Here is a 27,154-nt window from a genome sequence, read left to right on the forward strand (position 1 = left end):
ATATTTCTGACCATATCTGGATTATATTTCCTATCTTGAAACATCTTTTCTAGTATGTCAAATTCACGATGTTTAACGAAAATCTTGACATATTCTATCTACCCTTACATATTGACTTTTTACTATATTTTTAAACATGAATCTCGGATGCATGCTGTCATATTGCAACAAATTATTTCTCCAGCATGCTTTCCTGAATAAAGATGTCTCTAATCCCCCTTGTCCATCCTTCTTAATTTTTAAATCCAAAAATTCAATTTCTGAGAGAGAGTATTCAATTGAGAACTTTAAGAAATCTGTAGTCATCTCTAAATCCGATATAAAACTTTTTAATTCCTGTATGGTTCCTTCCCATAATAAAAGTATATCATCTACAAACCTATGATAAAAGAGTATCTTCTTAAAGCCAGGGTGAGTGAAAAGATTTGTAGTCTCCCAATTATATACAACAAGATTTGCATATGTGTTGGCGCAGGGGGTGCCCATGGCCACCCCCCACTGTTGTATATAAAAGTGTTCATCAAACATCATAATATATATGTGTATATATATATATATATATATATATATATACACATGCGTCCCCTTCAGTAGATCGAACATATAGCAAGTTCGAACCTCATATGGCCGAGACCATATGTTCGAACTTGTAAATGTTCGATCAGACTGAATGGAGATCTCCATACAGTGAGGAACAGGAAGATTTCCCTTTACCGCAGTGTAGTGCGATCTCGGAGTTGGTATATTTAAGTAAGGGGGGTGTTGGGGTGCAGGTAATTTTGTTTTTTGTTGTTTTTTCTTTTTTACTTCAGTGTTCGAACTATTACAAGTTTGAATATATGGTCTCGGCTATATGTGGTTCGAACTTGTAATATGTTCGATCTACTGAAGTAGATCCATATACATATATAGAGAGGAAAGAAAGCAAAATTATTTGATATTCCAAATCCATATAATATTCTAAATCCCCTAGACTATGGCAAATCTTGACTATTCAACTTCTTACAGTAATCTGTTTTGATAGCAGGTCATCTTGACAACTCATGTTTTGTATAATTATATTTGTGAATTCCAGCATTCCAGATGCAATGATTAAGCTGGTGTGTGTGTTTGTGTGTGTGTGTATATGCATATATCTATATGGGTCCCCTTCAAAACATCTAAAACCCATAACATCTAATTTCATAACATTAAGACCAGAACATCTAAAACCCATAACATTGAATTTCATAACATCTAACAGTACAAATCACATGAAAATATGTGTGTGTGTGTGTGTGTGGTATGTGCGTGTGTGTGTATCAATGTATCTATGGATATATATATATATATATATATATATATATATATATATATATATATATATATATATATATATATATCAGCTCAGATTGTTTGTATTCTCTGAAGGTTTCTGAGGAACAGCTGATCTAGCAAGCAAGGACCATTAAAAAACACAGACAAGAAACACATTGGAGTTGACTGAGAAGGTGAGTTCTTTTGACTGTTTTTCACTTCTTACTGGAGAATGTGGTGCTGAATAATTCAGTTTGCATCAATTACATTTGAATGGGTGAAGTGTGTACCTTTTGTTAGTCAGGTGACTTATGTATCCCTCTTGCAGCAGCTCTGCGGCCTTTCAGAGGGAACCTGCATGATCATCTCCGATTGTTACAGCCTTCATAACGTAGAATCAAACAGATCTCACCCATTTACACTATGGACCAGATATAACAGTGCAGAAGGGTAGTCTATCAATATATGCTTGTTGAAAGCACATTTTCAATGTTTTTGTAGCTTGTCCTACTCTAGAAATGTTGTTAATCATGCCTTTGTTATATTATGCAAGCACTACTCACAGCTGATGGAAAGCTGTTACAGTTTGCCATGCCATGCATTCTTCTTCAGTGTTGTGACATTGAAGGAAATCCACTAGTCTAAGGATGTATACCTAATTATTAGTGTCACTAGGATGGCTAGAAGCTTTGTGACACAAAGCCTTCTTTTCTCTCTGAAGCCTAGAATGAACATCATCAATTTTGCTGTTTATCAATCTTGAAGTCTGGCACCTATATACAAGCAGTTCTCTTATAGCCTTCTATACTGCCAGACAAGTCCCCAGCAGCAATTTAAAACACCTTGGTCCTGTTGTGAAAAGCTGATGGATTTGTTTTAGTGATTTTTAAGGTTACACATCCTAATTTTAGGTTTGTTTTAATTATGTGCAGCATTTTGACTGAACTGCAATAACATAATTACTCTTTATTTTTAAGCAGATAGTGCAAAAATGGAGTGGCATGTTGTATGTAATTTTCATATGTAGCTTACTGATATGAATACATACATATCTGCCGCATTCCTGCAACAATATGTATGCATACGTGTGCTGTACAATAAACACATAGAAATATGTACATTCACACACACACACACACACACACACACACACACACACACACACACACACACACACACATGCACGCACACACACACTCACTGACACACATAGATATTCTTTTTCTAAACATGAAAGATTTGTAACAGGAACTTGTAATTAACTCAACTCAGACTTTGTCTTTCATCCCATCTGATGACCATTTTACAGAATATCCTTATGAATATAACAGAATAAGTATCTGGATGAACATTTATTATTATTTAGTGATTTCTTTTCAAAGGGCATTATTTTGTAGCTGAAAACCAGACTGTCTGCTGTCGTTAAATAATTCTAAGCATTTCCAAAATGTCATCTGATTTGCAATCAGTGAAGCCTGTAATTACTTCCAGAATGATTTAACATTACCACGAGCAGGTGTTAATTACTAAACTTGTCAATTTCTGAATTGATTCTTCAATATATTCATGATTTTCTGGTACGGTGAATGTGTACAATTTTATAACATGCTGTCTAGACAAGTAAGGCTTATTATTAAGACTTGCAATTATTAAATCTAATGACAATGAGTTGTGATCATAATGTCTGAAAAGGGGTGAACAGGGAGCTAGACACCACATGCAGGGCTGGCACAGACTGGAAAGTGCTATGGTTGTAACATGCTATGACTCCAGAAAGGGTGATTACACCTTCACACTGTAAAAAATCTGCCTCTAACAAGAGATAATTGACTAGCTTTGGTAATGGAATGCAGAACATGCTGGAACAAAAGCAGCTACTAGCCAATTTGTCTTCTCATGTTTAATTCATACTGAATGAAGGGACTCTAAATTCATTGCGCAGAATATTGCCTTTATTGTGCTTTTACATCTGCCCCACCTTTACTTGAATCCCCACACAGTTTTTTTAGATAATATATCTTGTAAGCATGCATATCCTATTCTTAAATCACTACATGAATTTAAAAAAAAATCCAAAAATATGCCCCCCCCCCCGCCAATGTGCACAACAATTATCATTACAGAACTGCTCACTATATTACCAGCACAATTCACCATTGTTTTTCATGCATGCATTTGTACCAACCCTATGTGCAAAAATGGGAAAGGGATTGTGGGTGAATGGATGGATGGATGCATTTCTACTGCTATAACAATCATTTCATTTCCATGCACTTTGCAGAGAAGTGACTGGGCTAAATTTGTCAGTGCAAATGAATCAGAATTGTTAGCCTGAACATTTATTTATTTATATTTGTTGACTGGGTTAGACCTCTGACCCAAACAGATCTATTTCAGCCTAAGCCAAGGGGTAACACAAATAACAACAAACCATTTACCAATAACAGAATTAGAACATTTCAGAAACGCATAAAATACATATTGCATTGAGTGAGCTGCTTTCCTTCATGTCATGGCAAATGTTCTTAACTTCATAATAATAAGCACCATTGAAACAATAGGATTTGCCATAGCCTGGTAGGCTACACCATACTTCTAATTCAGGTAAGGTCCTACAGTTCATGGCTCAAACGACCATGTTTCATTTGGTCACCAATCACAAACATGCTGTGTTAATAAACTGTAAGGCCAGACAATACAGCAGTGGGGATGGGGTATTGACTTTTCCAATGAGGGTGCATATAGAAGTTTGGTGATGCAGTGAGGCTCACTTCCCCCCAAATTATTTTATCTTAAGTTGTAACATGTTGTGGCTTTGTCATCTGTGATCTTTTTTCCATGCCAGTATGAAACACTATCACATTAATCTAAAAAACTAAGGAAATGGAAGCTCTGTTTTATGGATATGGATAGCAAGATACAAGCAGTGAAAATGTTTTTAGTCCCTTTGCTTTTATAGACAAGCCAGGCATACTTTTATCAACTAGTGGAGAAGTTGTGGATAGCAATTAATAAAAAAAATAATTATTTTATTTGGGAGGAGAAAAGGGAAAGAGTCAAGTAGGATATGTTTGTCCTGCACTAGAACAAGGTGGTTTGTGATTACCCAATTTCAAGGGGTATTTTAGAGATACACATTTAAATTTACTATACATAGTACAAGCAGAAAGCTGTAATTCAAAGTGGAAAGAGATGATGATGAAATGGGGGAAGCTCAGGAAACATGGAGAGACTGGGATTTTGGATGTAGATCCTTAAGGAGAATAACAATAACGATACAGAATATTATATTCATAAAGTAGCAGAAGACATTCTAAGAACTAGGCCAACACTTGGAGAAGACTGGCAAAGGAACCAAGGTATTGGGAGCAAATAAATAGAGAGGGAAAGGTAAGATAATGGGAAGAAGCCAAGAATACACATGCACCACAGGCTTGAGATTGCCTTCCCTATCAAGGACTGATCTCAGAGTATAAGTGAAGAGAAAGGAATGGGGAACCTAAGTGAAAAAACAGCAATGATAGAGTTTTAGAAGAATTTAGAACAGAAGCTTCTGTTAAAAACGGGATAATTAGTAGGGCATGTAAAATATTCCATGATAAACTATAGGAATCTATCAGGGGAGGTTAGAAAGGATTGGGAAGAGAGATTGGATAAGCAATTCACAAAGAAACAATGGGAGGATATATGTATGACTCCCAAATATACAACAAAGTCTATATGATTTAGAATTTTTGCTTGGAAGTGTTTATATAAAAAGAAGTTATGTCTTACCATAATGTTCCATCTGTGTTGTAGATCTTTGTTCATTCATTACCATTAGGACTTTGGTTCCATCTTCGGAACCGATACAGCCATTTTCAAGCTCGCGTCAGCCAAAAACTCTCAGCTAAGACCTACCCATAATGTCCCTCTCCTAGTTACTCCAGATTGACTTTGCCCGCCCCTATATAACAGAGATAGTAATAGAAAAATAGTAGAAGGCTCTGTCTGAGCAAATACCCTAACCAGGAGTTCCTAAAGTCTACCAGGAGTCCAGGCAGTAGGAAGGAGGGCGGGAAGTAATGAATGAACAAAGATCTACAACACACATGGAATGTTATGGTAAGCCATAACTTCTTTATCCGATGTTGTAAATCATTTGTTCATACATTACAGATAGGACTGAGTCCCCAGCTACTTGAGTCCTGGGTGGCCCTAAGGAAGGATATTCCTGAGCACCATAGAACCAAACGATGCTCATCCCCTGGAGGCCAAATCCAATTTGTAATGAAATATAAAGGTATGAGGTCTTGCCCAAGTGGCTGCTGCACAGATATCATCCATAGAGGCTCTGCAATGAAATGCTACAGAAGTAGCCATAGATTTGGTAGAATGAACCTTTATTCTGGAAGGTAAGGCTAGCTTACTCTGTTGGTAGATAAAGGTAATGATGTTTCTAAGCCAGGAGGATAAAGTCACTTTGGAAACAGGTTTACCCAATCTGGGTCCTGCAAAGACCACAAATAATTGATCCATCTTCCTGAAAGATTTAGTCCTGTCCAAATAACAACAAAGCTGCCGATGCACATCAAGGGTGTGCAAAAGGTACTCCCCTCTATTAGAATGCCGAGGGAAGAAAACCAGCAGGTCAATAGATTGGTTAATGGAAAATCCAGAAATGACCTTGGGCAAGAAAGAAGGGTCAGTACAAAGGGACACCCTATCCATGTGGAAGATCAAGTAAGGTCTCTTGACACTCAAGGCCTACAGCTCAGATATTCTTCTCGCTGAGGTAAGTGCTATTAGACGTAAGGTTTTCCATGACAAAAACTTTAAATCACATGAATCAAAGGACTCAAAAGGAGGACCTGTGAGAAACTGAAGCACCTAAGTCAAGTCCAAGGGTTCTAAGGGAGGCTTGACCGGAGGTTTAACGTGTAATACTCTTTTCAAAAATGTCTTGCATAGGCGGTGTGACATAATCAAAGAATTATCAAATCTATTATGAAAATTGGTGATAGCTGCTAAATGTACAGTGATCATCGATGCTGAGGCTCCTGCATGTAAAAGAGTTGTCAAGTACTGAAGGATCTTTTGGAGACACAAAAAAAAGGGATCTATGTTCTGATCTTTGGCCCAAATAGAAAACCTAGTCCAATTTCTACAATAAACTTTCCTGGTGAAAGGTTTGTGTGAAGCCAGAAGAATTTCACGGACAGGAGATGGGATGTCAGGCAGCCTGGCAATCACTGGAAATGGAAGAACCAAGCTGTGAGCTTGAGAACATGGAGATTTGGATGAATCAGTCCCTGAGGATGAGATAACAGGTCTTGGGAATGATTCAGGATCCATGGGCTGTGAAGCAGATGAGGCCATAGAAATGGTAACCAGACTTGACAGGGCCAATAGGGGGCAATGAGGATCACTTTGCTTCTCAACCTTTGAGGGGAAACAGGGGAAAGGCATACAGAAGACCCAGGGGCCAATCATGCATTAGAGCGTCCCTCAGGGGGAACCCCTGAGGGGGGATCAGGGCAAAGTAAGTTCTGCATTTGTTGTTTAGGGGGGAAGCAAACAGATTGCAGCAAGGCTTGCCCCAGCATTGGAAGATCCAATCTGTTGTTACAGGGTTGAGGGATCACTCGTGAGGCATCAGGATGTTCCTGCTCAGATTATCCGCAATAAGGTTGGAACTGCCGGGAATGTGTGTTGCTATAACAAAGTGGTTGAAAGCTATCACCCAGTGCTAAATCCTCATGGCTTCCTGACACAGGGGGGTAAGACCTGATTCCACCTTGCTTGTTGAAATACCAGACTACTGACATGTTGTCTCACTGAATTGCAATGGTCCCAGAAGGTAGGGATGCATGGAACACTTGCAACGCTAATAGAACTGCCCTCAGTTCCAGGACATTTATGTGCAAATTGGCCTCCATGGGCAACCAAGTGCCTTGGACCATCTTTCCCTGGAAATGCCCCCCTCAACATGGAAGCATCCGTGGCCACCATGGCCGTGGCCTGGGGAAGACAGAACAGTCAACATCAAAGATTCGTTTGTGGCTTCATCCACCATAGCATTTCTTCCTTGCAATGGTTTGTAAGACATATCATATGGTCGAGTGGGTGAGTTAAAAATGACCAGTGTGCAGAAAGGAGCCATTGCAGGATTTTCATGTCCAGTCCCGCCAGTGGTACTAACGTAATGGCAGCCACCATGGAGCCTAAGAGTTGCAGTACAAGGCATGCCGGTACATAGGTCTGAGGAAAAAGGACTTGGATTTGCTGTCTTATTTTCGAAAGCCTGTGAGGTGGGCCAGAAGCTTGACAGGATGTTGTGTTGAAGACTGCCCCAATAAATTCCAGTGTCTTTGTTGGTGACATTTGAGATTTGTCCTTGTTGATTGTAATCCCCAAGCGGAGAGCGAGAGCTTGAGTGTAAGAGAGGCTGCTGACTAGGAAATTACTGGTCGGAGTGGTAAGGAGCCAATTGTCTAGATACGGAAAGTACAGTTGTGTACACTTCCCATAAACATAGATGTTCGAGTGTATTCACTGTTGCAGTCATTACATTTGGGTAATCTGCTGACAGGTTTCCCTCAGTCGGCCTGATTAACAAAGTCTTGGGTCCTGCGTCAGTTGCTGTCCCTTCTTCCATGACGTCAGGTCGTCAGGGGTATAAAACATACAGCTGATGCGATTACATCAGTTTTTCTTGCCCCAGATGTCAGGTGCCCCCCAAATGGGGAGCGAATAAAATTAAAAACACAAAACATATACCTCCAATCCCAAAAGCAAATACACCAAAAGGGCTTTTAAGCATAGTGAAAGAAAGTAGAGGTATAGCCAAAGAAAAATGGGGGGCTGGAGGGAAATAACCAGGATTGCAACAGTGAATACACTCGAACATCTACATTCATGGTAAGTGTACACAACTGTACTATGTTCTTCATGTTTCACTGTTACAGTCATTACATTTGGGTAGATTCCCAAAGCTATGGTTGGGTGGAGGGAATTATACAGCATTAGGACCAGCTATAAGGCCCTGCAGGACAGCAGTGGCAAAGCCAGCTCTGGATTTAGAGAAAAGTGGTAAATGGTAATGTTTGGTGAACGTATGAACTGAGCTCCAGGTAGCAGCTTCTAGAATGTCCCTGGTAGGAACACCTCTAAGAAAGGTTGTAGAGGTAGATGCAGTCCTGGTGGAATGGGATCTGAACCCCTGGGGGACAATTTTTCCATGGTGCATATAGCAGAAACAAATACAATGGTTTATCCATTTGGAAATAGTTTGCTTTGAAATAGCCTTTCCCTCTGCCCCTGCAGCAAATGCCACCAGCAGTTGTTCAGATTTTCTTTGAGATTTTGTCCTGTTTAAGTAAAATCTAAGTTGTCTGTGTAGACCCAATGAATGCAGAATCCGCTCCCCCTTGTTCTGTGGATTGGGAAAGAAAGTTGGGAAATGTATGGTCTGATTAAGAGCCACACTGGATACCACCTTAGACATGAAGGATGGATTGGTCCTGAGAGATACCCTGTCCGCATGAAAAATGATGAAAGGCTCCACTGCCATAAGAGCCTGTAATTCGGAAATCCTTCTAGCTGAAGTGACTGCTAAAAGGAAAGCTGTTTTCCAGGAGAGAAATTTTAAGTCTGCAGTAGCAGCTGGCTCGAAAGGAGGGAGAGTGAGCTTTTCCAATACAAAATTGAGGTCCGAGGCAGGGGTTGGAGCTCTCCTGGGTGGTCTTAAGTTTTTGGCCCCTCCGAGATACTGCTTTAGCAGAGGATGAGAGTAGAGGGGAGGTTCTGTGTTGTAATGAGCTGAAATGGCTGAGGCATGGATTTTTATGGAAGAAAAGGACAGGCCCTTGTGAAGCATCTCAGTTAAGTATTGTAAAATCTGAGGAATGTTGGGCACTGCTGTGCTTATCCCTTGAGATTGATTCCAGGCACAGAATATTTTCCATTTGTCAGCATAAGGTTTTCTAGTACTAGGCCTTCTCGCCTCCAAAATGACATTCATCACAGGTTTGCTGAGGGATGCTAAGGGTGAATTTAGGTGATTAGCCATGCTGTAAGATTCAGAGTTTGGAGCTTTGTGTGCAGAATTTGGTTGTTCTGCTGAGAAAGTAAGTAAGGTGTCTGAGGCAGGTGCCATGGTGGAAGGTGTGACACATTGCACAGGAGTGGGTACCAGTGTTGGCGAGGCCAGTCTGGTGCAATCAAAATCATTTTTGGTTTGTCCTGTTTGACTTTTAGTAGAACTTTGGAGATCAGAGGCAGAGGGGGAAAGGCATAGACCAATAGGTTTTTATTCAGGTGTCCTGGCAGGAAGTGAGCTTGTAGTTGTACTTGATAGGTCAAGGCCGTGTTCCACAATGCCATGGCTAGTCTGCAAAGGGGGTAGGAGTGTATAACCCCCTGCTTGTTTATGTTCCACATAACTGTGGTGTTGTCTGTCTTTATCATTAATTGTCCTGGATGAAGGTAGTCCTTGAAGGCTGTCAATGCATTCTGTACAGCTAGCATTTCTTTTTGATTGATATGAAGGTGCATTTGATTTGGGCTCCATTTGCCCTGAATCCACTTTCCTGCCAGATGTGCCCCCCAAGCATAGTCTGATGCAGCTGTAGTTAGGGTTTGGGTGGCAGGGGGTGATGTGAATGGCAGTCCCTTGTTTTGGTGGCAGGCCTCTGCCCACCATAGGAACTCTAGTTGCAGGCAAGGTATGACAGGAATCATTGTTTCCAGGCTGAGACAATGCTGACTCCATAGACTTTTTAAGTACCACTGAAGTTTCCTCATATGCAGTCTTGCATATGGAATTAGAAGAATGCAGGAGGCAATGAACCCCAGGGCTTGCAGTATTTGCCTTGCAGAAAGCAGGGTTTTTGTGGCCACCTGTTTGAAGTAAGTCACCAAATGAATTTGCTTTTCTGGCATAAGGAAAGTCACCTGGGCAGTTGTATTCAAGCTTGCACCCAGGAATGTAATTTCTTGAGAGGGTACCAGTTGTGATTTATTTTCATTTATAGTGAACCCTAGACAAGTTAGAACCCTTTTTACAAATGCCAGATGGTTTAGAAGAGTGTCCTTGTTTTCTGCCTGAATTAGACAATCGTCCAGATATGGATATATTTGAATATTTCTTTGCCTGCAAAATGCAATTACTGGAGCCAGGCACTTTGTACAGACCCTGGGCACAGTAGATAAGCCAAAGGGCAGTGGAGAGAACTGGTAATGCAAGTAGCCTGCTTTGAAGCGGAGGTATCTTCTGCAAGATTCCTGATTGGGATATGCAGGTAAGCCTCTTTTAAATCTAGAGTTGCCAACCAGGCATATTTGCCTAGCATAGGAAGTAACTGGTGAAGTGTCAGCATCTTGAATTTTGGAATGTCCAGAAAGGTGTTTAGAGTAGATAAGTCCAGGATTGGATGCCATGATTTGTCTTTTCTGGGTACCAGGAAAAGTCTTGAATAGAAACCTTGTCCCTTTTCCTCTTCCAGTACTGGTTGAATAGCCCTCATGCTCATGAGGGAGAGTACTTGTTTCTGGGCCTCTGCCCACTGATTTTGGGGTAGGTCTGGCTATTCATTTGGAATTGGCAATGTGTGGAAATGAAATCTGTATCCCTGGGATACTATATTTAAAACCCATTTGTCCTGGGTTATAAGTTGCCAGTTTCTTGCATGAAGAGCCAGTTTTAACCCCAAAGGGGCGGCTAAAAGGTAAGTGCTTGGTAAGTGTAAAGGGAAGTCATAGGGGGGGTGTCTTGTTGTTTCCAGATTTGAAAGAGGAGGCACCCCATTGTTTTGTTCTGAAAGTCCCTTGTGACTGAAACCTGGAGCCTTTGGAATGCCTGGGATTGACTTGAGTGGCTCTTGAAGGAACTGGAAAGGACCATTCCTTAGTAGGCCAGTGCCTACTAAATCTTGGAGGTTGCACTTGTAAGAAATATTTCACAGTTTGCATAGATTTAGCTTTATCTTCCATCTTTTTTAAAACTTCTTCAGCCTTATTACCAAAGAGACGGTCCTGTTGTAAAGGAGCATCCAACAATTTTGCTTTAACATGATCAGGGAGATTTTGCTCTTTGATCCAAGCATGCCTTCTTAGCACAGACCCAGTTACAGCAGCCCTGCAAGAGGCCTCCAAAGAATCAAAACCACATCGTAAAGTATGTTTTCCAACTTGTTCAGCTAAATGCAATAAATCCTGTAAATCTTTGTTTTCCACACAGTCAGAAATTAACATCATTTTCTGTTTAAGCAGTCCCATGATATGCTGTTGATATTTTGGCATATGAAAGTGACAGTTTAAAGCCCTGATTGCCAAGGTTGCAGAAGTGTAAACCTTCTTACCCCATCTATCCAGCGCCTTGGAATCTCTATCAGAAGGGGTAGGTTTTTTAGCTGTAGAAGCCTTAATGTCCTTGGTAACCTGAGAAATGGTTGCAGGATCTGCAACAAGATTTTTGAAAAGGAATTTGTGGGAGTCAGGAACCCTGTAGTATCTGTCTGGCTTACAAGGAGCCGAAGGCAGGGAATCAGGAGCCATACTAGATTCTGAAAAAACATCATCAACAATGTCTAGAACAGGAGAACTAGCCAAAGGCCTATGCTGAGGAAGAAGAAGGAAATCCCTAAGTCTCTTTTTAGATTTAGAGAAATCCTGACTTTCCCAGTGGAAATGTTCCCTTAAGGTATGTAAAGTTTCCCCAAAAGAAAAGTCCTCAGGGGGAGAAGCAGAAGGAATGTAACATTCTGCATCAGAGTCCTCATAAGTAGGTATAGACAATTCCTGTTCATTAGAAGAGTCATAAGAAATAGAATCCTGTTCAGAAGATTCATAATCAATGTCTTACCTTGGGCCTTTTAGGCATAGAGGCCTGCACATGTGGCCCAGGCATCAGTTTTTTAGGCATAGGTCGAGATTTTGGCCTTAGTTTTGAAGATGGCGTCTGTTTGATATACAAATCTGTAGGCCTGAAAACACCCTTAGAAGCCAGTGCCTGCACAGCGGCTCTGGACCCATCCAAGGTAGAGACATCCGCGGGTTTCATTATTGAAGCATCTCGTGGCATACCAGACTCCGAATAGGTCTTAGTAGAGGCCTGCGAATCAGAAGTAGCGGGTATCAGGGGCTACAAAAGCGCCTCACTGAGTACCAGCGAACTGGTGACTGGCTTAGGAGAAGCGTTGTCGGCAGTTTTGGACCTCAACGGCCTGTCTCTGTCTTTTTCTTTGCATTTTTTAGGTATTCCAGTAGTCGGATTGCTAACTGACGACATTTCTGGATAATTAAAGCGTGAGCCAAAATACTTAGAAGCAAAAATGTACTGACGTTTGATAGTGCATTGATTAAATAAAGCACAAAACCGACAGCAAGGTACGTTATGGTCAGGGCCTAGGCAAGGAATACAGTACAAATGAAAATCCTTATGAGGTATTAGCTTCCCAAAAGTAATGTAATTATTAAATTTTACTGACATTGGTAAGGAGCAAGAAAAAGTTTCCCCAACAGGGTACTTAGCTTTTTAGTTGAAGACTTCGGATCTGAAACTCGAAAACAAAAATTTCAGGAGTTGGCCGACCGACACTTATGAACTGCTTCTGCTTCGGGCACCGCATGGCAAGAAAGACTGATGTAATGGTGTCAGCTGCATGTTTTATACCCCTGATGACCTAACGTCATGGAAGAAGGGACAGCAGCTGATGCAGGACCCAAGACTTTGTTAATCAGGCCGACTGAGGGCAACCTGCCAGCAGATTACCCAAATGTAATGACTGCAACAGTGAAACACAAAGAACATACACCTGGAATCCTTGTAGTCAAAGATGAGCTACCACAACTGCCATACATTTGGTGAACACTCAGGGGGCGCTGTTGAGAGACTGAATGGCAGTGCCCTGAACTGGTAGTGATTAGCTCCCAGATGGAAGCGGAGAAACCTCCGAAAGTGGTGATCCATCTTTATGTGGTAGTACGCGTCCTGGAGTCTATAGAGCACATCCAGTTGTCCCTCCCTAGGAAGGGAAGAATGGACTGTACAGTGACCATCTGGAAATTTTGAGGTTTGATAAATTTGTTCAATGGGCTGAGATCCAGGATTGGTCTCCAGTCCCCTGTCTTTTTTGGCACTAAAAAAAACCTCGAGTAAAACCCGGATCCTGTCTGGTCTGGTCGGACTGGTTGTATGACTCTTTCTCTTAGCAGCTTTTCTACTTCTAAGGCTGCTAATTCCCTCTGATTGGGTGGTACATTGGGGATTGGTTTGACAGGTCTGGGAGTTAAATCGAATGGTATTTGGAAGCCTCTGGATATTATTCTCTGCACCCAAACATCGGTAGTAATAAGTTGCCAGGCTGGTAGGTGCAGAGAAAAATGACCCCCGACTGCTTCCAGAGGAAAGCAATCGGGCCGTTGCTCAGGAGCACTAGTAGGTCTGCCAGAGAAAGAATCTCTAGCGCCCTGAATACGCAGATCCCCTCTACCCCAAAAGGGACGTCTTCCAGATAAGTTGCTCCCCCTGCCCCGGGTGGATTGCTCACCACGAGTGTCACAAAAAAATCCTTGTTTCACAGGTTCACAGGTTGGTACTAGGCTATCAGCCCTAGGGCCTATACAAGCCTAGACATAATTCCCTGGCTATTTCTTCCCACAATATTTACTTCCTTGGACCCCTGTCTAGCAGGATGACTGACGTGATCCCCGGGGTGAATTTCCTATCTCCCATCCAATCATCAAGGTTCCTTCTGAAGAGAGCCAAAGAGGCACTCTGCTTGACATGTATGGGCAGTCTATTGCAGAGTCTGGGGAGTCTCTGGGTCAGAAACCTATCCCTCCAGCATGTTTTGTTCATTGTGATGACAAGGTTTATTTTATTTATTTATTTATTTTACATTTGTTGACCGGGCTAGTCCAGCTGGATATATGTCCATTTTCAGTGGAGGCCTGGGGAGAAAAGCTCCACAAATTACAACAACATAAAGGGTCAAGACAAAGACATTAACAGTAAAATTTGGTACATAAGAAGTTTTAAAAATATAGTACAAGCCTAAGATTATATATTTTATATTTCAGTAGGGAAAGAAAAAATTTATCTAAGAATAGATGAGCAAGACTAATACATTTGCATTAGAAATGGTGTATTACAAATCTTTATAACATATTACAAACCTAGGATTATATATTATGTATTCTATTAGGGAAAGAAAATGAAATCTAAGACTAAACTAGATACAGCTAGTTTCATAGTTTCATAGTTTCATAGTAGTGTACTAGGCTATCTGCCCGGGGGCATTTATAAGCCTAGCCAACAGTGATGTGGCTTTACGCCACCCCATACTATATAGTTGCGCCTCTCTAGTAGTGACACATGTGGGACCCCATTATTTAGTAAACTATACCTCTGTCTAGTAGTGACACTGAGGTCACTCCCGGGGTAAACTTGCGATCTCCCATCCATGCATCGAGATTTTTCTTGAACAGTGCCAATGAAGGGCTCTGTCTCACATGAACTGGGATTTTGTTCCAGAGTATGGGTAACCTCTGTGTTATGAATCTATCCCTCCAGCATGTCCTATTCATATTTGTGCAGAGGTTGAAATCTTTAGCTCGTGTGGTTCTGGTGGATTTGGATTTTTGAGATGGAGCATGTCCATCAATTCCTGGTTGGACATGGCCCTGTATGTTAGGCACAAATCACCTCTGAGCAGGCGGTATGCTACTGAATAGAGCTGGAGTTTCTTTAATCTAGCTGGATAAGGCACATGTTTTAGACCTATGATCCTCTTGGTGAGGTACTTCTGGGGTCTTTCCAGTTGTTGCATGTGCCGGGTGAGATACATCCCAAATGGAGCATTATATTCAATCATGGGCCTGACAAGGGAGGAATATAGAGGTACAATGACCTCCTTTGATCTGGATGAGAATCCCTTCATGATGAGATGGGCAAGGTAGAATGTCTTTCTGACCACTTTGGCAACATGGTTGTCAAAGGAGAGGTCACTATCGACTTGAGTCCCCAGGTCTCTGATTACATCTTCCGTATTCAGTGGGTTATTGTCTACGTGATAGTTTGTGGGTACTTTGTTTTCCCAAAGGGATGACTATACATTTTTGGCGTTAAGTTTGAGGCCATGATTCCGGCACCAGTTGTCCGTTTCAGTGAGACCTTTCTGTAGGATGTGTGTGTCGGCAGGTGAATCCACTTTGGCACCCAGTTTGCAGTCATCTGCAAACTTTGTCAGCCATAATCCTTCCATATTTGCTTTCACATCTGAGAAATAAATGCCGAATAGGAGTGGACCCAAGACTGAGCCCTGTGGGACACCACTTGTGACGGGTTTTGAGTCTGACATGGCTCCAGCAATTTTAACCTTATGGGTTCTGTTTTTTAGCCAGTTTGCTACCCATCTTGTGACATATGGATTTACATTTAGGCTGCTGAGCTTGTCAATGATGCCAGAGTGTGGTATTGTGTCAAAGGCCTTAGCCAAGTCCAAATAGGCAGTGTGGACAGCCTTGCCCTCATCGATGGCACTAGTGACTGTCTCAAAGAAGTCAACCAGGTTTAAGAGGCAGGATCTGCCTTTACAAAACCGAACTGTGTGGGATCAAGGGTCTGCAGATCCCCAATGTCGCCATTATGAGTTCCATGATGATTCTTTCCATAGCCTTACAGATCAGGCTGGTCAAACTTATGGGCGGTAGTTACCTGGGTCAGTAGAGTTTCCCCTTTGTGGAGTGGGACCACTGTTGCTGTGCCAGTGTTCAGGTACATATCCTGTAGTGAGGCTAAGATTGAATAGAGTTCTTAGGGGGGTTTAGTTCATCTTGGAGTTCACGTAACACGCAACCGGGGATACCATCGGGTCCCATAGATGCTGTGTTTTTGCCTTGTTGAGTGCTGATTTCACCTGTGTGTCTGTGATGACAGGTAGGTTACATTCAGCAGGGATAGTTACTTCATCTTTAGGGGGTGAGGGAGGAGAGAAATTTGCACTGAACCTATCTGCCAGAATGTTGGCAATGTCAGTAGGGTTAGTGTATTTTTTTTTATTGTGTACCAGCTCAGAGCATATCTGTGAATTTCCTCCCAAGGTTCTGACATAATTGAAGAAGGCTTTGTGATTGTCTTTGGTATCCTTGGCAATCTTTTTCTCAAAGTTTGCTTTAGATGTTTTATGAGAGAGCGTGGTTCTTTACTTGTGCTGATCAGGAAGCCTTTCCCTTGTGGGATTTGGCTTTGTCCTGCAGTAGCTTCCTTCTATTGTTGTACAGTTTGTTTATAGCGGGGTCCACCAAACCGGCGTTTTCCTTGGTGGAGAGGGTCTTGGTTTTAGTTGGGATTGCTTGATCCATGCATTCTTGGAGATGTCCGTAGAAGGCTTTTTGAAGGATTCAGCATTTTGGGATGTGATTTCCATTAACCCAGTAGGCTTAAAGGATATCATTTCTGACTTGAGGAGCACAAAGTCAGCTTTTGAAAAGTTTTTCACTGTAGTCTTTTGTTCTGGGGGTGGGGGTGGGATATGTACATCCAACGTGATCAGTTTATGGTCAGATCTTACCAGTGAGGAGTTTATATCTGGTGCGGAGCATTTGGACCCCATGTTTGTGATAATCAGGTCAAGTATATTATCTCTCCTCGTAGGAGAAGTGACCAGTTGCTCCATAGCATTTGAGTTTATGAATTCCAGGAATCTTTGGGCTAGGGTGTTAGGGCTAGAATAGTGGGCCCAGTCTATGTTGGGGTAGTTGAAGTCACCCAATATGATGGTGTTTGGTGTGACATTCATATCCTCTAGTGTTTTCAGGAATGCTTGATGGGATTCCTGGGATTGGGAGGAGTTCTATAACATGCGACCAGTTGTATGGCAGTTTTGCCTATGGTGAGTAAAACTTGTATGGTTTCTGATGCTTCATGGGTAGCCACCAACCGAGAGGTGTAGGTGTCCTTTATGAAAATGGACACTCCCTCCTTTGTGGTTGACCTGGAACTTGAGGTCAACGCATGATATGAGGTATAGCCTGGTAGCTGGAGTGCTCTCAGGAGCCTTAAACCAGGTTTCGGTTACTGCACAGACATCGATGTTCTCCATACTGAGAAGTGCTTGAGTGCCTGCATCTTGAGATTTAAACTTCTGGCGTTGAGCAGCATTACCCTTAATTTTTTCCATTTTATTTTTATGGAGGTTGATTTGTCCTTTGAACATTGCCTAAAAAGGCACAATGGGGTGGCAAGAGCCTTGGCCAGTATCCGGAAGCCCAGTGGTGACAGGTGCAAGCCATCCTTGGAAACGTGGCTTGTCCAGCATATCATCCCAGGCTGACAGACATTGGATCCCCTAGAATGACACCAGTGATTAAGCCAATTGTTAAAACTGATCATTTTGTCTTTGTACTGAGGCATCATTCTTGGCGAGGCAGGATGCTGCTCAGGGTCAGGGTCATACCAGTCTGGGCTACATAATCGGAGGCTCCTCAATGTCTCTTTTCATGTAGTCCAGGGAGGCACGCCTCAGGTCATTCACACCGCATGGACAATGACTGAATCATACTTGTACTTGCTTTGGAGTGACCTGAGTGCGTGTAATGTGGCGGATCCTAGCCCCGATAGGCAGCTCACCGTTACCCTCTCTTTATTCAGCCTGGTAAGTGGAACATCGGTGTGTCTGACTATAGAGTCACCTATTACTAATGTCTCTGGCATAGTATTTTGCCTTAGGGGCTGTGATTGTGTGACACACCTGTTGCTTGAGGTATGTGTTGTAGGTGTTGTGTTTTGTGGGGTGTATTTCTGGGTGTCTGCTTTGGAGGCCTCTGTTGTTTTGGTAAGTTTTACAAGAGCCTCCAGTATGTCTTTGTGTTTTATGTGTTTGGTTTGCATTAGTGGTGGTTATATGTGTGACTGGTTTTGCTTTGGGTGTGGGTACCATCTCCTCCTGACTGGTCTTGCCAGTCCTGAGTTGAGAGAGTTCAGCCTCCAGTCTGGCTATATAGTTGCATCTCTCACAAGTATATGTGTTAGTAGGAAGGAGGAGAGGGTTGTCTGTGTACATGAGACAATTGTAACATTGTCTTAAGATTCCCAGATTAACCAGCTGAACAAGAGAGGATGCTAGTGGTCTACCACTCGACATACTAGAATATTATAAGGAGTGTTGTGCTTTAAGGGAAGTGGGTATTCACAGGGGTAGTGGATGCCTGTGGTGCTTACTTTAGGGTAAGAGTGCTTGGTTTTATTATGAGTGCTTGCTAAGGATAGAAGTTCCGAAAACAAGTGCTAATATATACAGCTAAATAGACTGAGTAGAGCTTCTAAGGGAAAAATTGAAGAGCAGACTTGGCGGAGCCAGAAAAGTTAAAACCTGTATAGAATAGTTTACACCTGTATAACGCTGTTAGGGCGTAAACCCGACCAGCAAAAGCGCCCTGAGGCGGATTTTTATACAGGAACTTGAAAAGAGCTAGAAATGGTCCAAGGCAACCAATGAATTACAGCTCAAGTGCTGAGATCACTTCCCCAGGGACAGATAGGCTGCTCAAGGCTCCCACTCCCACTGGTGAGCTCAGAAACTTCCTTCTATCCAAGTAAGGCAATGGCCAACACAGGAACTACACACAGCCCAGAATACAGCAAAGCCTGTATACTGGTCTTAACTAGTCGAGCAAAGGCGGGAAAACAAGGAGTATTTTTTTTTTGTTTTTTTAGGAAAGAACACAGAAATGCAGTTAGGCAAACAGTAAAATCGATTAACACAGGCTAGCACACTTTAGTGAGCAGCCTCAGCAATTAAATTAGCAAAAAAACAGTAATATTCGACCAGAGTCGACCAAAATGCTACTTTTAAGTGCAGATACTTTAGAATACAGCAGAAAAACACAAAAACAGTTGTATCTTATTAAATGAAAGCCAGAGAGGACAATGCAGATAAAAAAAGCCAAAAAGTACTTAAATCAGGAAAGTGGTCGCTTCTTTCAGTTCTCTGTTGCCAGGACCAGTAGTTTATATTAATAGATACTAAGGTCACACAAACACCTAAGAAAGAAAACACTTTTTTAAAGATCAAAGAAATACAGAGGATATTGAGGTTAGCTGGCTTGAAGAGGCCGTCAATGCATTCTGTACAGCTAGCATTTATTTGATTGATATGAAAGTGCACTTGATTTGGGCTCCATTTGCCCTGAATGCACTTCCCTGCCAGATGTGCCCCCCAAGCATAGTCTGATGTGGCTGTAGTTAGGGTTTGGGTGGCAGGGGGTGGTGTGAATGGCAGTCCCTTGTTTTGGTGGCAGGCCTCTGCCCACCATAGGAACTCTAGTTGCAGGCAAGGTATGACAGGAATCATTGTTTCCAGGCTGAGACAATGCTGACTCCATAGACTTTTTAAGTACCACTGACGTTTCCTCATATGCAGTCTTGCATATGGAATTAGAAGAATGCAGGAGGCAATGAACCCCAAGGCTTGCAGTATTTGCCTTGCAGAAAGCAGGGTTTTTGTGGCCACCTGTTTGAAGTAAGTCACCAAATGAATTTGCTTTTCTGGCATAAGGAAAGCCATCTGGGCAGTTGTATTCAAGCTTGCACCCAGGAATGTAATTTCTTGAGAGGGTACCAGTTGTGATTTATTTTCATTTATAGTGTACCCTAGACAAGTTAGAACCCTTTTTACAAACACCAGATGGTTTAGAAGAGTGTCCTTGTTTTCTGCCTGAATTAGACAATCGTCCAGGTATGGATGTATTTGAATATTTCTTTGCCTGCAAAATGCAATTACTGGAGCCAGGCACTTTGTACAGACCCTGGGCACAGTAGATAAGCCAAAGGGCAGTGGAGAGAAATGGTAATGCAAGCAGCCTGCTTTGAAGCGGAGGTATCTTCTGCAAAATTCCTGATTGGGATATGCAGGTAAGCCTCTTTTAAATCTAGAGTTGCCAACCAGGCATCTTTGCCTAGCATAGGAAGTAACTGGTGAAGTGTCAGCATCTTGAATTTTGGAATGTCCAGAAAGGTGTTTAGAGTAGATAAGTCCAGGATTGGATGCCATGATTTGTCTTTTCTGGGTACCAGGAAAAGTCTTGAATAGAAACCTTGTCCCTTTTCCTCTTCCAGTACTGGTTGAATAGCCCTCATGCTCATGAGGGAGAGTACTTGTTTCTGGGCCTCTACCCACTGATTTTGGGGTAGGTCTGGCTATCCGTTTGGAATTGGCAATGTGTGGAAATGAAATCTGTATCCCTGGGATACTATATTTAAAACCCATTTGTCCTGGGTTATAAGTTGCCAGTTTCTTGCATGAAGAGCCAGTTTTAACCCCAAAGGGGTGGCTAAAAGGTAAGTGCTTGGTAAGTGTAAAGGGATGTCATTGAGACTGCTTACCATAGGGGGGTGTTTTGTTGTTTCCAGATTTGGAAGAGGAGGCACCCCATTGTTTTGTTCTGAAAGTCCCTTGTGACTGAAACCTGGAGCCTTTGGAATGTCTGGGTTTGACTTGAGTGGCTCTTGAAGGAACTGGAAAGGACCAGTTCTTAGTAGGCCAGTGCCTACTAAATCTTGGAAGTTGCACTTGTAAGAAATCTTTCACAGTTTGCATAGATTTAGCTTTATCTTCCATCTTTTTTAAAACTTCTTCAGCCTTATTACCAAAGAGACGGTCCTGTTGTAAAGGAGCATCCAACAATTTTGCTTTAACATGATCAGGGAGATTTTGCTCTTTGAGCCAAGCATGCCTTCTTAGCACAGACCCAGTTACAGCAGCCCTGCAAGAGGCCTCCAAAGAATCAAAACCACATTGTAAAGTATGTTTTCCAACTTGTTCAGCTAAATGCAATAAATCCTGTAAATCTTTGTTTTCCACACAGTCAGAAATTAACATCATTTTCTGTTTAAGCAGTCCCATGATATGCTGTTGATATTTTGGCATATGAAAGTGACAGTTTAAAGCACTGATTGCCAAGGTTGCAGAAGTGTAAACCTTCTTACCCAATCTATCCAGCGCCTTGGAATCTCTATCAGAAGGGGTAGGTTTTTAGCTGTAGAAGCCTTAATGCCCTTGGTAACCTGAGAAATGGTTGCAGGATCTGCAACAAGATTTTTGAAAAGGAATTTGTGGGAGTCAGGAACCCTGTACTACCTGTCTGGCTTACAAGGAGCCGAAGGCAGGGAATCAGAAGCCATACTAGATTCTGAAAAAACATCATCAACAATGTCTAGAACAGCAGGAATAGCCAAAGGCCTATGCTGAGGAAAAAGAAGGAAATCCCTAAGTCTCTTTTTAGATTTAGAGAAATCCTGACTTTCCCAGTGGAAATGTTCCCTTAAGGTATGTAAAGTTTCCCCAAAAGAAAAATCCTCAGGGGGAGAAGCAGAAAGAATGTAACATTCTGCATCAGAGTCCTCATAAGTAGGTATAGACAATTCCTGTTCATTAGAAGAGTCATAAGAAATAGAATCCTGTTCAGAAGATTCATAATCAATGTCTTACCTTAGGCCTTTTAGGCATAGGGGCCTGCACATGTGGCCCAGGCATCATTTTTTTAGGCATAGGTCGAGATTTTGGCCTTAGTTTTGAAGATGGCATCTGTTTGATATACAAATCTGTAGGCCTGAAAACACCCTTAGAAGCCAGTGCCTGCACAGCGGCTCTGGGCCCATCCAAGGTAGAGACATCCGCGGGTTCCATTATTGAAGCATCTCGTGGCATACCAGACTCCAAATGGGTCTCAGTAGAGGCCTGCTAATCAGAAGTAGCGGGTATCAGGGGCTGCAAAAGCGCCTCACTGAATACCGGCGAACTGGTGATTGGCTTAGGAGAAGCGTTGTTGGCAGTTTTGGACCTCAACGGCCTGTCTCTGACTTTTTCTTTGCATTTTTTAGGTATTCCGGTAGTCGGATTGCTAACTGACGACATTTCTGGATAATTAAAGCATGAGCCAAAATACTTAGAAGCAAAAATGTACAGACGTTTGATAGTGCATTGATTAAATAAAGCACAAACCCGCCAGCAAGGTACGTTATGGTCAGGGCCTAGGCAAGGAATACAGTACAAATGAAAATCCTTATGAGGTATTTGCTTCCCACAAGTAATGCAATTATTAAATTTTACTGACATCGGTAAGGAGCAAGAAAAAGCTTCCCCAACAGGGTACTTAGCTTTTTCGTTAAAGACTTCGGATCTGAAACTCGAAAACAAAAATGTCACAAGTTGGCCGACCGACACTTATGAACTGCTTCTGCTTCGGGCACTGCATGGCAAGAAAGACTGATGTAATGGTGTCAGCTGCATGTTTTATACCCCCTGATGACCTAACATTATGGAAGAAGGGACAGCAGCTGATGCAGGACCCAAGACTTTGTTAATCAGGCCGACTGAGGGCAACCTGCCAGCAGATTACCCAAATGTAATGACTGCAACAGTGAAACACGAAGAACATACACCTGGAATCCTTGTAGTTGAAGATGAGCTACCACAACTGCCATACATTTGGTGAACACTCAGGGGGGGCTGTTGAGAGACCGAATGGCAATGCCCTGAGCTGGTAGTGATTAGCTCCCAGCTGGAAGCGGAGAAACCTCTGGGAGTGGTGATCCATCTTTATGTGGTAGTACACGTCCTGGAGGTCTATAGAGCACATCCAGTTGTCCCTCCCTAGGAAGGGAAGAATGGACTGTACAGTGACCATCTGGAAATTTTGAGGTTTGATAAATTTGTTCAATGGGCTGAGATCCAGGATTGGTCTCCAGTCCCCTGTCTTTTTTGGCACTAAAAAAAACCTTGAGTAAAACCCGGATCCTGTCTGGTCTGGTCGGACTGGTTGTATGACTCTCTTAGCAGCTTTTCTATTTCTAAGGCTGCTAATTCCCTCTGATTGGGTGGTACATTGGGGATTGGTTTGACAGGTCTGGGAGTTAAATCGAATGGTATTTGGAAGCCTCTGGATATTATTCTCTGCACCCAAACATCGGTAGTAATAAGTTGCCAGGCTGGTAGGTGCAGAGAAAAATGACCCCCGACTGCTTCCAGAGGAAAGCAATCGGGCCGCTGCTCAGGAGCACTAGTAGGGTCTGCCGGAGAAAGAATCTCTAGCGCCCCGAATACGCAGAACCCCTCTACCCTGAAAGGGATGTCTTCCAGATAAGTTGCTCCCCCTGCCCCGGGGGGATTGCTCACTACGAGTGTCACAAAAAATCCTTGTTTCACAGGTTCACAGGTTGGTACTAGGCTATCGGCCCTTGGGCCTATACAAGCCTAGACATAATTCCCTGGCTATTTCTTCCCACAATATTTACTTCCTTGGACCCCTGTCTAGCAGGATGACTGGCGTGATCCTCGGGGTGAATTTCCTATCTCCCATCCAATCGTCAAGGTTCCTTCTGAAGAGGGCCAAAGAGGCACTCTGCTTGACATGTATGGGCAGTCTATTCCAGAGTCTGGGGAGTCTCTGGGTCAGAAATCTATCCCTCCAGCAATGTTTTGTTCATTGTGATGACAAGGTTTAGATCCCTGGAACCCTGGAATGTGTGGCTCTGAGGGATCAGAAACCAACAGGAAGAAATCGGCAAGACTACTTTCAATGCAGCATTCCTCCAGGAGCATGGGACGTGGGATTTCTTTAACCACATTTTTCCTTCCTTTTGGTTCCTGGAGTAGGACCCCTAGGTGTTGGAAAAGTGTATGCCCACAGCAGACAAGGTCTTTCCATCTTTCTCACTTTGTGCAAGTGTGTCTCATATTTTGGGTCCAAAAGTGCAGATTTGTAGACAGGTGCATTGATAAAGGAAGATTTAAAGGGGTCTGCGAAGTCACACAACCGTATTCAAGCATTACGTCTCATGACAATGTCTGATACGGCAGCTCGAGCCGCCCCCTTGGTGGTGTGAGATAGAAAACGCATCGAGGAGATTGAGATGGATTCAAGGGTAGCTAGCTGTGAGGCGACAGTGTCACGCACATCATCAGGCAGTACCCTCACCAAAGAGGAAGACATTTCAGAAATTATGTCTCTTTGGAGGTGAGTGAAGTGTGCCAGATAGTTCAGTGACCAATCAGCGAAGGTCGCTGAAGCATAGGTCCGCTTCCCTAGTTTGTCCATGGTCCAAGACTCCCTGTTCAGAGGATGGACAGTGGAATTATCTTCTGCCAGTTCCCTCTTGGTGGCTGTCACCACGACCATGGAATCAACTGTTAACTGCTTGGACCAGTGGGGCTGGTCTTCAGGTGTAGATAAAATTTTGTCTGGCCTCCAGGGGACAGGTTCTACATTGTCTGGGGCCTTCCAGCACACTGCACAATGAGCTTAACAAGGTCATATGCTGGTGGGGTCACCCAGGAGGTAGATGGTCGGGCACAGAAGGCCTGCAAGAACACCGATTCCTCAGAAGAAGGGTTAGAGGACTTCCAGGCTCCCCGCTGCTTGAGGATTTCAAGAATGCCTCCGAATGAGATGTCGTCTGGGAGAGACTGTGGGGACCCTTCCCCCTCACCACAATCAGTGTCTTCAGTGATAAATTCCTCCGGGAAATCAAGGTGCTTCCTCTTGCACCACTTCTTCCGGGGTGGCTCCCCAGTGGGACCTTCTGAGGAGGACTCCAGAGAAGGGGTTCCCTTCAAAGGGGGGTCTTGCAGCTCCCGTGCTCGGAATCCTAAAACAGGGGGTTGGAACAGCTGCATGCTGGGGGGGGGTTCTGATGCTGATGTCATTGGTGCTGACTGCGAGCCTATGGAGGCAAGGACCCTCTCCATCACCTGGAAAGCAGGCCCGACTGAGGAGGGATGGGAGCCCAGAACCAAGAAGGACAACCTCAGAACTGGGGTCACACCCTGCCCTGAGGAGCCCACCTCCAGGTGAGGAGCTCCGAGAGGACTGGAAGCCATTGGAGCCATGGACATAGATGGCGCCATTGAGAAAATGGGCACCAGGCTAGGTACCAAGGTACAGACGGTCCAAGCACTGCTCTGAGAGAGCATCAGCTCCACCGGAGCCGATACAGCAAGGATGGTCAGTGCTGACAGGAGAAAAACTGCTGTCGGAGCTGAGACAGTATGCAACGGGGTGGACATCAGTACCGAGATCTTTGGGACCTGGATAGAGGCTGGAGGAGGACAAACAGGGGAAGATGTAGTAAAAGATTCCAAGCCAAAAGAGACGGAAGGTCTAGCTGGAATTGGCAATCCCCTAGCTGCCAGAAGCTGGTCCACAACCCACACTAGGTCTAATTCAGAAAAACTCCTGATGGAGCTAAAGGAGGCTGCTGAAGGATAATCAGGTCTTTCTAGAAAGAGGCTAAACCTCTGCCCCAAAAAAGGGTCATAAGTTGGAGAGTATCTTGTCCTTGGCAGATATTTGACTTTGGAGCTGATGGAGCTGAAGAAACTATCGGCACCGTGGCCGGGGATGGTGCCGAAGCAGGTACAGTCATAGGAGCCAATGTTGGATCCAAGGAGGGCACTGAAGTCAGTGGTGCCGAGTTTGGAACCGAAACAGGGGTGAATATCATAGACGGCACCGAGGGAGAAGATACAGAGCCTGGTGCCAAAGAGGTCTGCATCGAGGGTGCCAGAGAAGCACGGAGCCGACTCGGTTCCGTAACTGATGGAGATGCAGGAACTGAGTGATTCTGTTTTTCCTTATGTTTTCTGGTCTTTGGAGGGGGTGAGACCTCCGACCCAGACAGAGCCTCTGAAAAAGGTGTCTTAATGAAACCTTTTAAAATAAGCTTATTTTTACGCTCTGCTAGTGTACGATTACTAAAACTAGCACAAAGGTCACAGTCAGCTTTAATATGGTCCACACCCAAACAGTAGACACAATGAGTGTGTCCATCCGAGTTGGGCATCTTACGCCCACACTTGTCACACTGTTTCAACCCCAACTTAGCTTTGTCTGACATAGTAAGACAACAAGGCTATCCTAATATTAAAAAGCAAAAGAAGGGAGAGAAAAAAGTGAGAGAATATCAACGATGGTATGTAAAAAATATCACAAGTGGTAAGGAAGGGCCTATCAAAGGCAGGAGAGAGGGACAGTACCAGCAATGGTAGAAATTTGATTACCAAGCTAAAGGGTAGGGAATAGAAGTAGGTTATAGGCGACAGTGAGAAAAAGTTAAATTGACTAAAATATAAGAAGTTTTGAGGAAAAACTATATTAAAAATCACAGTTTTCCACTTAGCTTTGAGAGAGATGGCTAGCACGTCTGACAAGAAATGCGGCAAACGAGATCGGGAGTAACTAGGAGAGGGGCATTATGGGTAGGTCTCAGCTGAGAGTTTCTGGCTGGCGCGAGCTTGGAAAGGGCCGTATCGGTTCCGAGGACGGAACCAAAGTCCTAATGGTAATGAATAAACAAAGATTTACAACATCAGATGTATTTTTATACATCAAGCAGGCTCCAAAGAATTTTTCCTTAGGTAGATTGTAAATGTTGGCGGTATGATGGGGAAGAAAGAGGTAATTGGGCAAATGTTTTATGGGAGTTTAATGAGTTAACAGACTTTAAAAATTCCTTGCAGACTACTCTGCCAGAAATACCAGCTGAGCAAACCAGTGTAATTAAGGAAATCATTTTTTGAGCTGTGATACAGAATCAGAAGTGCTAAGATACTCTAAGGCCTTGCTGAATTTAATTTTGGTGGCTGCCGAAAAATAAATTACTAGAGAATGGAAAACAAAGTCTAAACCAACCATATTAGAAGTATTGAATAACACTAACAGAGATAAAACAACTGGAAGTGGGATCTTTAGAAAAGGGTAGGAACAAATTACATAGAAAAATGGGAATTGTAGGAACAATCTGGAGGGACAGATTCATAACCCAGAGGCTCCCTTCACTCTGGAATAAAATCCCAGCCCAGGTTAGGCAGAGTCCCTC

At 43.0% G+C, this 27,154-nt stretch overlaps 1 protein-coding gene across 2 annotated transcripts in view; it reads right to left on the reverse strand.

Annotated features, from left to right (window-relative positions):
- SORBS2 (sorbin and SH3 domain containing 2) overlaps positions 1–27,154 on the reverse strand; it is a 3,647,154-nt gene that overhangs the window by 1,798,112 nt on the left and 1,821,888 nt on the right. The window lies entirely within an intron of this gene.

Source organism: Protopterus annectens, chromosome 2.part1 (genome assembly GCF_019279795.1).
Source record: "Protopterus annectens isolate FY-2018-M chromosome 2.part1, PAN1.0, whole genome shotgun sequence".
In the NCBI taxonomy this organism is placed as follows: Eukaryota; Metazoa; Chordata; order Ceratodontiformes; family Protopteridae; genus Protopterus; species Protopterus annectens.